Genomic DNA, 15,752 nt, shown 5'->3' with positions numbered 1-15,752 from the left:
GAAGGGGACGGGACGTAGCCCAGTGGTAAAGCGTTCGCTTCATGCGAGGTCGGTCGAGGATTGATCCGCATCGGTGGACCAATAGGGATATTTCTCGTTCCAGCCAGTGCTCCACAATTGGTGTAACAAAGACCGTGGTGTGTACTATTCTGTCTGTGGGAAAAGAGTAGACCATGAAGTGGCGACAGCGGGTTTCTTCTCTCAATATCTGTGTATGACGCCATATAACCGTAAATAAAATGTGTTGAGCGCGTCGTTAAATATAAAAACACTTCATTTCTTTCATTTCTAAATCCCAAGATGTAGACCGAAATATAAAAGGTAACGTCATCACCGTTTAAAAAAAAAATACCCACACAAAAACCTAACGTCTACATATCGCCTTCTTGCAATTTCCTATTTTATAACCGGCTTCTAAACAATAACTTGGGATGCAAAACAAACTTGGTAAAACGTTACTACCCTGTAGTATTCAAACCAGTCGGCCTCTGTAACAGGTTGTCTATTGACACACGGCCATTTTCTTCAATGGGATATCGTGGAGAGGACCCACATACAAGTGAGTGAAAGGTAAAAACAAATATACCTTTCAAAAAACAAAATGGAGACGGCAAAGACGGGTGCGTCATTAATAAAATCTAAGCGGGATAACTCTAATTATATTTTAGCGGATCTGGTGCACTCCGATGCATACACGCCAATCCGTTACCACCATAGATTTTTAAATCTTAAATATTGTATTTCATATACAAATTAATGTATTTTTAATAATAATAATAATAATAAAAAATCCAGGTTGTTTTAACGGTTGATATGGGCGGTTGTAAAAATGTATTTATATTCTACGGACTGTTGTTTTTCGAGATTTGTACATCTTTTAATCACTGTGTCCAGCTGCATGATTCCAAGACCAAAATTGCGGTTAACGCACGACTTGTAAGGTCCCCACTGAGACCAGAATGGAGCTACTGGGTGTGGGAACTGTATCAACCATTCGACTGCAACACTTTGGTGACCAGACTCAACAAACCAGAGTTCACAACGAGATTTGGTTATTGTGAGTATCATAGTAAAGTTTGTTTTATTTAACGACGCCACTAGAGCACATTGATTTTTTTATCTTATCATCGGCTATTGGACGTCAAACATATGGTCATTCTGACACTGTTTTTTAGAGGAAACCCGCTGTCGCCACATAGGCTACTCCTTTACGACAGGCAGCAAGGGATCTTTTATTTGCGCTTCCCACAGGCAGGATAGCACAAACCATGGCCTTTGTTGAACCAGTTATGGATCACTGGTTGGTGCAAGTGGTTTACACCTACCCATTGAGCCTTGCGGAGCACTCACTCAGGGTTTGGAGTCGGTATCTGGATTAAAAATCCCATGCCTCGACTGGGATCCGAACCCAGTACCTACCAGCCTGTAGACCGATGGCCTAACCACGACGCCACCGAGGCCGGTGTGTGAGTATCATAGATGCATTTGCAATATTTATTCTAATAAGGCATATTGCAGACTTATTCTCAAATGTATAGTGTATTTTCCTACCATTGCACTTCTGAATTAAAACTCTAGTGTTGTCGTTAAAAAACAACATTTTTCTCTTTTTTTTTTTCTGAATTAAAAGGACAATTTCCGTATGGTTTCGAATATACTAAACGCCATTGTATGTACTGCCCTGTCCACGAGAAAGTGCTATACACCATAGTTATTACTGCTTATTGGTAGCGGTGTCGCGTTTCTTCTTTATTTTTTTTCTCTCGACCAAGGGTCAAATAGCTATAATTTTGTTAGATACCAAGTAGCTGTAGTTTAAAAATGTGCCTATTTGAACGAAGAAGAAGAAAAATGTGCTGAAGTATCGTTTAACGAACTATCACAAGACCATGTGCAGGAATTTTAGCAGGAGGAGGTTGTGATGGTGGTGGTGTGCAGCGGAGGATCCAGAAAATTCATTTGGGGGGTGGGGGGCAATGACATGAGGCGGAATGCCAAGGAAACTTTGTGGGAGGTTTGAAGGGGATCGTAAAAAAAATGAAACTTAATAGATAATAAAAATATATCTGTGGAAAATTTTAGGGGGGCGGGCCCCTGGGGCCTCTAGATCCGCCTCTGGTGTGTGTGTGTGTGTGTGTGTGTGTGTGTGTGTGTATAAACTGTGGCGTGCGAAGTTTGGAGGAGAGACATATTTCCCCGCAAAATGTATTGAAAACAAACGAAAATGTACTTGAGCAGGGTAGGATTTCATTCCCCGAAAAACACCCCCTGCACAGGCGCCCGACTCCTTTCTTGAAATGATCATTCCCCCGATAGTTATGGTTCTGTAATGAATCGACAGATAATCTAACACATTGGTCAGCGGTACTACAAACAGTGGCGGATTCAGAAAATCCATTTGGGTGAGGGGAGTAATGTCATAAGGCGGAATGCCAAGGGAACTTTGGGGGAGGTTTGGGGGGGGGATCGTAAAAATGAAAATTAATATATAATAAAATTATAACTGTCGCAAAATTTAGGGGGGCCCGGAGGTTTGTTGTTGTTCTAATGCTTGTAGTAGCCCAAACCGGATTTTAACCCCAATAATTTCGTACATACGGAAAAATATATATCACGAATTGAAGTAAAAAATGAGTGCTACAAACATTAGCATACGACCGCAAACACATTCGATATACAGACACTGGTATTCTACATAAGAAAATGGATTTAGTATGAAACAGTAGTCGTCAACAAGGCTCTGTTATCGCAAACATCTTACAATGGCTGCAAACTCAGGACAGTCCCTTTAAGGGGAATTTTCCCCAGTAAAAACAAACAGCTCAGTCGAACGCTCTACAGAATTAAACACCGTCCCCGACCCCCACCTCTCCCCCAGCCACCTGAAATCCACTGACTAAAAGTTACGAGGTGTCGTTAAGCATACATTTCTTTCTCTTTCTGAAAAGAAAACTTGCAACGTAGATCCGCCATTCTTTAAAGGTGTAATGAAAAGCTGGCTGCATATATTATGTTAGAAAGTCCGTTAGCTTGAATAGTTAATGCTAAACGCAGTATTTAAATAAACCTTATCGTGCGGGTATGTATAGTTTTGCCAAGTATTCAGTATATTGTAAGAGAATGATAAATAAAAAAATTTAAACACCTATGTTCGAGGTAGGTAAACAGTTTCATGTGTAATACGGCGCTCAGGAAGAAGTGGAGAAAGTACAATCTACGTATCCTGCTTTTTAAACAACTTGGGCGTTTTGTGTTTACCCGGATTGGGTGAGAATCGGTAGATACAATTAACTCTTTAATATGTGACAAACAATGTAAATATTGGACATATAACGTTTTAGAAGTAGGAACACGGATCTAAAAACATTAAAAAACAAATTGCATTTCGATTTTTAACTTTATGTGATGGGCTTGAATTCTTCATTTTAGGAGCAGCAATTTTTATTTGATTAACTTTTTCAAAATCATTTTAAAATAATTTTTGTAAAAATATCAAATTTAAAAATGGAATTAAAGAATAAATATATATAAATCAAACATTTTGTTTTACTAAAGACACCTATCTGAAAAGAAATTCGTTTTAGAAAAGGAAACAAAAAAAAGTCAGGAAATTTAATCATAAAAGTTCATATTTGGATGATCACGAAACGTATTCTGACGGACATGATATCGAATGATGTTCTTTGATGACAATAATCTCTGAAAATGGAATCGAGGAACTCAAAATCGCTCTTGTGTCGATATCTATTCATTGGATTGTCCGTGTTTCTCTGCCACGTGGGCAATGGGGGCACTGGTAGCCCAACGGTAGCCCAGCCTCAATGGAGTATTTGGATTTGGGAAACATACGTCAACAACTGCCATCTCGTTACACAGCTTGTGAGGAAACCCTCGTTCGCAACGAAGATTAGCCGCTATAGTAAGTGTTTTGTGAAGACTCCTTCATTTAAAATAATCTGACATGCAATTAAGTGGGTGTTCAGGAGGACGACAAAGCGGCTGGGGGCCTCCCCTCATTCATGAGTGCATTTCTATATTTATTCCAATGAGCTCTTGTCCTGGTCACCGGCCTCGGTGGTGTCATGGTTAAGCCATCAGACATAAGGCTCGTAGGTACTGGGTTCGCAGCCTAGTATCTGCTCCCACCCACAGCGAATTTTAACGACTCGGTGGGTAGGTGTAAGGCCACGGGTGTCGGAAACGGTACGGCTGGTACGGTCATGGTTGTACCTCTTTTTTGGCCACGAACTTTTCGTCTTCTCTTCCTATGGCGCTCGCATAGTATAGATCTCATCATATACATTGCTTTCATGACCGTACTAACTTTTAATTGCTCCCGACGCTTCTGAACACCAATATACCCACTTCTATCTCCCTAACCACTAACACATTTTCCTGGACACGCAAACCCAGATAGTTGAGGGGTGTGTGTGCCCAGAACAGCGTGCTTGAACCTCAATTGGATATAAAGAAGAAAATAAGTTGAAATGAAATGTTCTGTGCTAGTTTTGATTTAGTAAACTAGTCTGGAAGTGACAGTCCTCTTGTTGGCGGTGCAAGAGGGATATTATTGTCCAGTACTAAAAGCATCTGAACCCCGTTCCACAAAACGATCTTAGCCCTAAGATCGCCTTAAGTGCATAGCTACCTTATGCACTAAGGTGATCTTAGTGCCAATATCGCTGCGTGGAACGGGGCCCTGATCTAGAGTGGCTGTCCTCCTATAGACGATTAAATAGAGATTCATGAAATCAAACATTATTTTGCCAAATGCCCATCCGACACTGCATTGTGCAGACATACGGTCTCGATAGCGGAGAATTTCAGTGGCCAGTTTGGAATTGACATCGAGGTCATCAGTTTTAAACATAAGTTGGATATTTCCGTGTTCTCTCAAATGGCACTATGCTAATGGACATATTGGATGCCCCATCCATTTCCCCCTCCTCTCCTCCCCCCTCCACACAAAGCGAGGTGTCTACTGAATATGGAATTGTATTTTTAAAAATGTATCGGCCTCGGTGGCGTCGTGGTTAGGCCATCGGTCTACAGGCTGGTAGGTACTGGGTTCGGATCCCAGTCGAGGCATGGGATTTTTAATCCAGATACCGACTCGAAACCCTGAGTGAATGCTCCGCAAGGCTCAATGGGTAGATGTAAACCACTTGCACCGACCAGTGATCCATAACTGGTTCATCAAAGGCCATGGTTTGTGCTATCCTGCCTGTAGGAAGCGTAAAAGAGTAGCCTATGTGGCGACAGCGGGTTTCCTCTAAAAAAACAATGTCAGAATGACCATATGTTTGACGTCCAATAGCCGATGATAAGAAAAAAAAACCCAATGTGCTCTAGTGGGTCGTTAAATAAAACAAACTTTTTACTTTTATAGACCTAAAATTGTCACTGACGGTGGCAAATACCCATATAGTAATGCGTATGAAAAAAGTTACAGTCCCCACATTTTAAAAATAATCATATTCACGGTTGTCCATAGGCGTACGGGCTCCAATTTTTATGGGGGAGGGGTGGGGAGGGGGAGGGCAGGCAGGCTGCCTTTTGCCCGAATTAAACGAAAATGCCCGAATCTGGATAACAACATTTATTCATATCAGCTGCCATATAGGATTGCAAACGAATCACTTCACATTTTATACACTGATTATATCTAATTTTGAGAGTAGAAAGATGGAAAAAAGAAAGAAATGTTTTATTTAACGACGCACTCAACACATTTTATTTACGGTTATATGGCGTCAGACATATGGTTAAGGATCACACAGATTTTGAGAGGAAACCCGCTGTCGCCACTACATGGGCTACTCTTCCGATTAGCAGCAAGGGATCTTTTATTTGCGCTTCCCACAGGCAGGATAGCACAAACCATGGCCTTTGTTGAACCAATTATGGATCACTGGTCGGTGCAAGTGGTTTACACCTACCCATTGAACCTTGCGGAGCACTCACTCAGGGTTTGGAGTCGGTATCTGGATTAAAAATCCCATGACTCGACTGGGATTCGAACCCAGTACCTACCAGCCTGTAGACCGATGGCCTGCCACGACGCCACCGAGGCCGGTAGAAGAATGATGGAAGTACATAATAGTATAAAGTTCTCAGATTAGCACATTTTCCCCCGAATATCTGTATAACTTTTGCCAGAATTTGATATTTTGCTCCAGTACAAGGGGGTAGTCGACCACCCTGCCCATCTGTCTTGTACACTTATGAGGTTGTCGGGGATTTTCGGGCCACCCGATATAAGCAACTACCGGAGACTGGTTCGAAAGCCGTTTTTTTTTACGTTGCCAAGGTTGCACGTAACCATCAGTTATTATACAATCAGTAACAGAAAGCGAAATGTATGTTTCATGAAAAAACCCCATATATATATATATATATATATATATATATATATATATATATATATATATATACACTTGTATACACACACACACACACACACACACACACACACACACACACACACACACACACACACACACACACAATAAAGTACTCTTATAACGAACTGCAAAGGACCAGTAGCATCGGTTCGTTATAGCAGTAGTTCGTTGTAAACATTTACGCAAGTTAGTCGTTTTCATTCAGGAAGTCGGCCATTTTGGATTTTTCAAATTTAATCACCATAAACACAAGAATTAGTAGGGTGGGGTTATATTTATATTAAAACAATATTAATGCAGCAAATGAAGTGTTTTAACAGATAGGCGATAGGTGGTAAGCCTCTCCACATGATGACGTTACATACTGTAAAACCTATTAAACGAACTATAAATATAAAAAGTTGTGACTGACTTGTAGAAATAATAGCGATGTACAAGGAAAGGGGTGCATTTATTTGATGACGAGGGTCGGGACGTAACCCAGTGGTAAAACGTTCGCTTGATGCGCGGTCGGTGTGGGATCGATCCCCGTCGGTGGACCCATTGGGCTATTTCTCGCTCCAGCTTGTGCACCACGACTGGTATATCTACGGCCGTGATATGTGTTATCTTGTCTGTGGTATGGTGCATATAAAACATCCCTTGCTGCTAATCGAAAAGAGTAGCCCATGAAGTGGCGACAGCGGATTTCCTCTCTCAATATCTGTGTGGTCCTTAACCATATGTCCGACCCCATATAACCGTAAATAAAATGTGTTGAGTGCGTCGTTAAATAAAGCATTTTCTTCTTTCCTCTCTCAATATCTGTGTGGTCCTTAACCATATGTCCGACGCCATATAACCGTAAATAAAATGTGTTGAGTGCGTCGTTAAATAAAACATTTCCTTCCTTCCTCTCTCAATATCTGTGTGGTCCTAAACCATATGTCTGACGCCATATAACCGTAAATAAAATGTGTTGAGTGCGTCATAAAATAAAACATTTCCTTCCTTCCTCTCTCAATATCTGTGTGGTCCTTAACCATATGTCTGACGCCATATAACCGTAAATAAAATGTGTTGAGTGCGTCATAAAATAAAACATTTCCTTCCTTATTTGATGACACTTCAGCACATTTTAAAGTATGGCTATTTAGTGTACAGGATATGGTTATTACAACACTTTGTCTAAATAACGAGGGGAATCCCGCTGTTGTCACTCCAACCGAATGGAAGCAGGGACGGATCCAGGATTTTGAAGGGGGGGGGGGGGGGGGGGAGGGGGCGGATAAAATTCTAAAAAGGGCAAAATCATCCACGCTCAAAAAGGTAGCAATACCTGTAAAAGGGGAGAGTGTTACAGAACAATTTATTGTTGTTTATTGTGGATGTATTGATGAATTAAAATAGGGGATTAAAAAGGTCACTTCAAACAGGTGGGGGAGGGGGGAACATAGCCAAGTGGTAAAGCGCTCGATCGACGTGCGATCGATCTGGGATCGATCCCCGTCGGTGGGCCCATAGGGCTATTTCTCGTTTCAGCCAGTGCACCACGACTTTTATATCAAAGGCCGTGGTATGTACTACCCTGTCTGTGGGATGGTGCATATAAAAGATCCCATGCTGCTAATCAAAAAGAGTAGCCCATGCAGTGGCAAATGCGGGTTTCCTCTCTCAATATATGTGTGGTCCTTAACCATATGTCTGACGCCATATAACCATAAATAAAATGTGCTGAGTGCGTCGTTAAATAAAACATTTCCTTCCCTGGGGATGAAACGGGTCTAACGTCGGCGATTGAACGTAAATCACATTACTCGGGCTGGAATTACCACAAAGAAGACACACACACACACACACACACACACACACACACACACACACACACACACACACACACACACACACACATATATATATATATATATATATATATATATATATATATATATATATTGCAAACTACATGCTCTCGGCTGTCAAATGCAGTTTAATAAGTGCCAGTACATAGCTGATTGCCATACAACAATCACAGTCAAACAGCTGACTACTTGTGCAGATATATTTTCAGATTTCGATCAACTAAATGGGAAGATAAAACTCTGATCTGTGCCTATATCACATCCATCTAATGCCAGGCTCAGACTGTCAACTGTTACGACGAAGTTGGCCAACTCGACAGTTGCGTTGTAACTTCCCCAACTACCGATTTACGACGGGTGCAATCAGATTAACAACAATAATGGGTTATATGACGAGAATCGAGTTGCAAGAGCGCTCAGACTAGCAACTGGACAATCGTAGAAGTCGTGACATCAGACAGCTGGCAGTTGGTAGTCTGACACTAGCATTACGTTACGCGCAGAATCCAGTCTAGTGAGCGACCGCGATCGCTCGCCCTTCTGAACATGCCTCGGGTCATATGCAAATACAAACTTCTGCTAATGGATGCTGAGAGGCGACCATTGGTTAAAACGAACAACTTACACCTTTTAAAGACGTGTTTGATGACACACTGCATTTTTAGAGTAGATCTAGTTAAACGACAATAAAACTACATACTTGAGTGTGTTTTTATTATTTAATTGCAGAAAATGGATCAGGCACATTAATACTTTTAATATTTTACCCACGCACGCCATATGTCAATATCCTTTAACCATATTCGATAATCTACATTTCATGTCAATCATTTGTAGTTGTTGCTTGCTGATATCTAATTAAGGTTCAAGCACGCTGTCCCGGGCACACATCTCAGCTATTTGAACTGTGGGTTATTGGTTAATGGTTATTAGTTATTGGTTAGTGAGATAGGTCAGTGTAGTGTGGCCGTACACCTACCAACTGAGTTATTAAACTCGCTTTGTGTGGGGGCCGGTATCAGGATGCGAACTAACTACCTACTCGCCTCCAGGCCGCTGTCTTAGCCACTACAACACCGAGGCCGGTATAATCTACAGCTACGTAATCCCTGGTAGGGGATCACACCACTACTGTAGCCAATCAGAGGTTTGTAGATGGCGAATATAGTTCCATTGAAAAAGAGTTCCCATTTTCTTTATTTTATTTTGTTAGAATCAGAACTGATTTGATTGTTAGGTTATGTAATGTTGGAAGAAGGGCCAACTCCTATAATTATGGTGTAAAACAGCATCGATTCCTACATCTACTACGGGATGTCATATCATGTAGTGTGCTGTATGTATACAGAGTTTAATGAGAGTTGCCTCCCATTGTGGACAACTCTAAGAACAGAATTGTAATATTTCAAACTCTAGGTGGTAAACGTCTTTCGCTTTTCAGTTCTGTTTTTCGGTTGTTCTTTTTGTTTTGTTTTGGGTTTTTTTTTTTTTTGGGGGGGGGGGGGGGGGGTGGGTGTCTTTTTGTAGCAGGACGTCAAAGGGGCTATTCTCTTCTTCTAAGATAGAAAGTTAAACATGTTTTTCTGACATCATTTTTTTTTGGTTTAACGACACCACTAGAGAACATTGATTATTAATCATCGGCTGTTGGATGTCAAACATTTGGTAATGTTGACATATTGTCTTAGAGAGGAAACCCGCTACATTTTTTCAAATATAGCAAGGGATCTTTTATGTGCACTATCCCACACCCGGCCTTTGATATACCAGTTGTGGTGCACTGGCTGGAACGAGTTCTGACATAAATACTACATTCTAGTGTTGGGATAACTCTGCAAACGACAGTTGATTGAAAGGTCACTTGGACATGGAATTTAATGGTTTTATGTCGGATCTGCTACGTCTTCTCGACAGCATGATTTGATTTCGTTCAGACAGAGCGTGGCATTTTCAAAACGAGTTACACTATCAAAGAAGACATTTTAATTTTGTATTAAGGACAACGTTTAGTTGTAATCACTGTAGAGGAAAGTTAAAGTTTATTTTGTTTAACGACACCACTAGAGCACATTGATTTATTAATCATCGGCTATTGTACGTGAAACGTTTGGTAATTTTTACATATCGTCTAAGAAAGGAAACCCGCTGCATTTTTTCATTAGTAGAAAGGGATTTTTTTATATGCACCATCCCATAGACAGGGTTGCACATACCACGGTCATGTACCAGTCGTGGTGCACTGACTGGAACGAGAAATAGCCCAATGGGCTCACCGACGTCGCCCAGACTGATCGCGCATCAAGCGAACGCTTTACCACTGGGCTACGTCTCGCCCCGTGTAAAGAAGAATAGTGCTTCATTCATTCACTGTGAGGAGCGGGACGTAGTCCAGTGGTAAAGCGTTCGCTTGATGCGCGGTCGGTCTAGGATCGATCTCCGTCGGTGGACCCATTGGGCTATTTCTTGCTCCAGCCAGTGCACCACGACTGGTATATCAAAGGCCGTGGTATGTATTATCCTGTCGTGGTGCACTGGCTGGAACGAGAAATAGCCCAATGGGCCCACTGACGGGGATCGATCCCACACCGACCGCGCATCAAGCGAGCGCTGTACCACTGGGCTACGTCCCGCCCCTTTAGTAGTCTTTTGTGTGTATGTGTGTGTGTGTGTGTGTGTATGTGTGTGTGTGTGTATGTATGTGTGTGTGTGTGTGTGTGTGTGTGTTTGTGTAAGTGTGTGTGCGTGCTTGTGTGTGTGTGTGTGAGCTTGTGTGTGTGTGCTTGTGTGTGTGTGTGTGTATGTGTGTGGGTGTGTGTATGTGTGTGGGTGTGGATGTGTGTGTGTGTATGTATGTGTGTGTGTGTGTGTGCATGTGTGTATGTGTATGTATGGGTGTGTATGTATGTGTGTGTGTGTGTGTGTGTGTGTGTGTGTGTGTGTGTTAATATATCACCGTTGTACGTTTGCCATTATAAAAGTTAACCCGCGTACTCTGACCGCAAAAGATAAGAAAGAAAGAAATGTTTTATTTAACGACGCACTCAACACATTTTATTTACGGTTATATGGCGTCAGACATATGGTCAAGGACCACACAGATTTTGAGAGAAAAGCCGCTGTCGCCACTACATGGGCTACACTTTCCGATTAGCAGCAAGGGATCTTTTATTTGCGATTCCCACAGGCAGGATAGCACAAACCATGGCCTTTGTTGAACCAGTTATGGATCACTGGTCGGTGCAAGTGGTTTACACCTACCCACTGAGCTATGCGGAGCACTCACTCAGGGTTTGGAGTTGGTATCTGGATTAAAAATCCCATGCCTCGACTGGGATCCGAACCCAGTACCTACCAGCCTGTACACCGATGGCCTAACCACGACGCCACCGAGGCCGGTGCAAGAGATAAAGACGGTCATTTGCTCTGTTAAAGACATTGACTGTTCAAATGTCAGTCTTGCTCTCTTAAGATCAGAGTACTCGAGCTATAAAAATGTGTCTTAATCTAGCGTTGTATTGAAGCTATTTTCCTGTAAGTTTTCTGAAAAATACCATAATTATGATTTTGATATAATTCCCTGCACACGTGTCTGGTTGTGTGTACAGGGGAGACGGATGGTGGTCAAATCAATCAATGGGCTTTCAACAGAAACTGTTATTAATCTTTTAAGGGGGCGGGACGTAGCTTGATGCGCGGTCAGTCTAAGATCGATCCCCGTCGGTGAACCCATTGGGCTATTTCTCGTTCCAGCCAGTGCTCCACAACTGGTGTAACAAAGGCCGTGGTATGTACTATCCTGTCTGTGGGATGGTGCATATAAAAGATATCTTGCTGCTAATCAAAAAGAGTAGCCAAATGAAAATGGCGACAGCGGGTTTCCTCTCTCAATATATATGTGGTCCTTAACCATATGTCCGACGCCATATAACCGTAAATAAAATGTGTTGAGTGCGTCGTTAAATAAAACATTCCCTTCCTTTCCTCTTTTAAATACTGTTCCTAAATTTTCATTTATTCATTTCAACTTATTGTCGTGCTTATATCCAATTAAGGTTCAAGCACGCTGTCCTGGGCACACACAGCTACCTGAGCTGTCTGTCCAGGACAGTGGGTTAGTTGTTACTTGGTTAGTGGTTACTGGGGGGAGAAGAGGGTGTAGTGGCCTTACACCTACCCATTGAGCCGTTAAGAACTCGCTCTGGGTTAGAGCCGGTACCGGGCTGCGAACCCTGTACCTTCCAGCCTGTAGTCCGATGGCTTAACCACGACACTACCGAGGTCCCTAGAGCTGTGTCCGTTTCTTTTGAATGAAGGCTATACAAACAAGGGATTCGTGACTGTATTACACAGTCATTGTGAAAGAATTAAGTCAATAATGCTAAACAGGGCAAGATAACAAGTTTTTAGTCTTTGTTCAGTAGGTTAGTATATCTTATCAACGTGTCTGGTTTAAAAAAGAGAACAGGAACAAAAACGTTGAAAGCGCCTGCTGACGAAGGCTTGCAGGCCATTGTAAGAAGGTGAAACTGAACGCCCCAGTGGACTCGTTAAATACATACACAGAACAAAAAGATATAAAACAGGGAAACGATGAACGCAATAAAGGACGGGAGAGTTAATATAGCTATAGGGGACTTTCATAAACATGTTAGATTTTCACACACAACTATTTTAAGTTTATGTGTCAGTGGGTATGTAGGCTTAATAATAACTAAAACCTGCATGAAATCTATCTTCTGTTCTTGTGTGCCGTAAAACGAAACATCATTCGGATTTTGTGGTTGATGTTGTGACTTTGACGAAATGTCTGGTGGTTCTTTGTTTCCAGTATTTATATTCAAACTGCTTTCTGCAATTTGTTTGTTTTCTTGCCATGTTTCGTCTTCTGTTCTTACGTACAATAGAAGATACAGTGCCACAATGCCCAGTATTAGGAGGGGACATTTTCAAAGTTTTTCCAGTTCAATTCCAAGCTGGACTGGTATCGAAAGTCGTGCTAAACGATCGGCGATCGTGAAACCAAAGTGGATTTACTGGGTGTGGGAGATTTATGTGGCAAAAGACTGTCCAGATTTGATAGCCAGAGTAAACTCTGCATCTTTTCCAAAGAATTTCGGGTATTGTGAGTATATATCATAGCTTTTATATGCCAGTACATATCTATAATATTCGCGTTCCCTTTTTTTATATGCACTGCCTGCCGACAGCCTTCTTTGTACTTACCGATGGTGCATATCGCAAGGCTCATTTTGTAGAGTCGACTACAGTACACACGCTGTGCTAAATACTGCGTACAAATATGAATTCCATAAATACAACCGCAGTGGAGGCCGCCATATTTGTTACAGGTTAGTACATATCGCGTATCTTGACATACCAGTCGTGGCGGCACTGGTTGGAACGGGTCAGAAACAAGCCTATTACCGCTGAGCTACAACCTGTCCCTAAATGTTTCGCTAGACCAGTTCAGTTCCCATTGTCGATAATATAAACAGGGGAGTGTGGTAGCCCAGTGGTAAAGCGCACGCTTGATGCGAGATCGGTCTGGGATCGATGCCCGTCGGTGGGCCCATTGGGCTATTTCTCGTTCCAGCCAGTGCACCACGACTGGTATATCAAAGGCCGTGGTATGTACTACCCTGTCTGTGGGATGGAGCATATAAAAGATCCCTTGCTGCTAATTCAAAAGAGTAGCCCATGAAGTGGCGACAGCGGGTTTCCTCTCAAAATCTGTGTGGTCCTTAACCATATGTCTGACACCATATAACCGTAAATAAAATGTGTTGAATGCGTCGTTAAATAAAACATTTCTTTCTTTCTTTTTCTTTATAATATAAACAATAAAAAGCTGACATATAGAGCTTGGTGCATGTACAGATATTTCCTTTCGGTTTCCACGCTAATGCTTATGCATAGCTTCTGTATTCTGACTTCAGTGGACTTGGTTTGCGTTTGAAATTTTCCTTCTCCTAGGAGAGTTTCCTTACTAGGATTCTTAGCCTCTTCAGCCCACTTTTGATTTTGGAGTTTGCTTGTCCTAGACAGTTGTCTTTCTTGACTCACGTCCTCTGTCTGTCCGGTCCATATTAGTCTAGTCTCTACCCTTTGACCAGTCCAGCTTGGGTGACTCTACCAGGAGCTGATGCTCCAGCTGGCATAGCTCTCCGAGTCATTGAGACATGCAAGCTACTTCACCACGTCAAGGAATGGACCGCGAGATAGGCTGATATATATAAATACGTATATAACAAGTGTGGCACATTATCTTTAATTTTACTACATGAAATCGCGGTGTCCTGTTAAATCTTTTAAAGAGATTTTAAAAACGCATTTTATTACTAAACCTGATTTTTGCAGAACATCGCAACACTTCCTGTATTATTGACGGGACGTACCTTAGTGGTAAAGCGCTCGCGTGATGTGCGGTCGGTCTAGGATCGATCTCCATCGGTGGGCCCATTGGGCTGTTTCTCGTTCCAGCCAGTGCATCACATCTAGTGGGATGGTGCACATAAAAGTCCCTTACTATTAATGGCAAAACAATGGTATCGGCGGTCCAACCACCCTGCTCAGGCAAATTATTATTATTATTATTATTAATAATGCATTTTCCGGGGCAGCATATCTAGACCCACTTAGAAACTTCACTCGCCAGTCTACACCCCCTTCAATAATTACAGGACATTAAACGAGCTTCTATTTCGTATCATGTTTATGTCCCGAGTATAAGTTTTAATTGTCACGAGTTTTAATGAGTGACAATGAAAATTATTTCACGAGGGACATAAACATGATACGAAATGGTAGCGAGTTTAATATCCTATTTATCACCCATAATCGATCTTAATTAAATTCATATTACTGAATTCGTTTGGTTGACGTTCGTGTAAGGTTGTATTGCGGCAATCAATAACGTCGAAGAGTTACTGCGACTTGGCGTAACGCCAAATGGTACGCATCACTTTGATAGTGTACCAAGTTATTTTTAACCATATAGGTCATACTATAAATCCCTACACACGCGCCTAAGTCTCAGAAGTTTGATTGGTTTAATGACGCCACTAGAGGACATTGATTTGTTAATCATCTGCTATTAGAAGGAAGGAAATGTTTTATTTAACGACGCACTCAACACATTTTATTTACAGTTATATGGCGTCGGACATATGATTAAGGACCATACAGATATTGAGAGAAGAAACCCGCTGTCGCCACTTCATGGGCTACTATTTTCTATTAGCAGCAAGGGATTTTTTTATATGCACCATCCAACAGACAGGATAACACATACCACGGCTTTTGATATACCAATCCTGCACATACTATAGCACTGGCTGGAACGAGATATAGCCTAACATTTCTAAAAAGGCACTATGATAAAAAATAAAGTGTGCTCTATTGGACTCTTCCACGGGGGGGTGGGGGGGGGGGTGGGGGGGGGTGAGTGGGCCGACCAACCCACTGTGCTGGACAGACCGTCCAGGTAGCTGAGGTGTGGGCCCAGGAC

The sequence above is a fragment of the Gigantopelta aegis genome, chromosome 14, assembly GCF_016097555.1.
Source record: "Gigantopelta aegis isolate Gae_Host chromosome 14, Gae_host_genome, whole genome shotgun sequence".
Classification (NCBI taxonomy): domain Eukaryota; kingdom Metazoa; phylum Mollusca; class Gastropoda; order Neomphalida; family Peltospiridae; genus Gigantopelta; species Gigantopelta aegis.
This window is presented reverse-complemented; position numbering follows the sequence as displayed.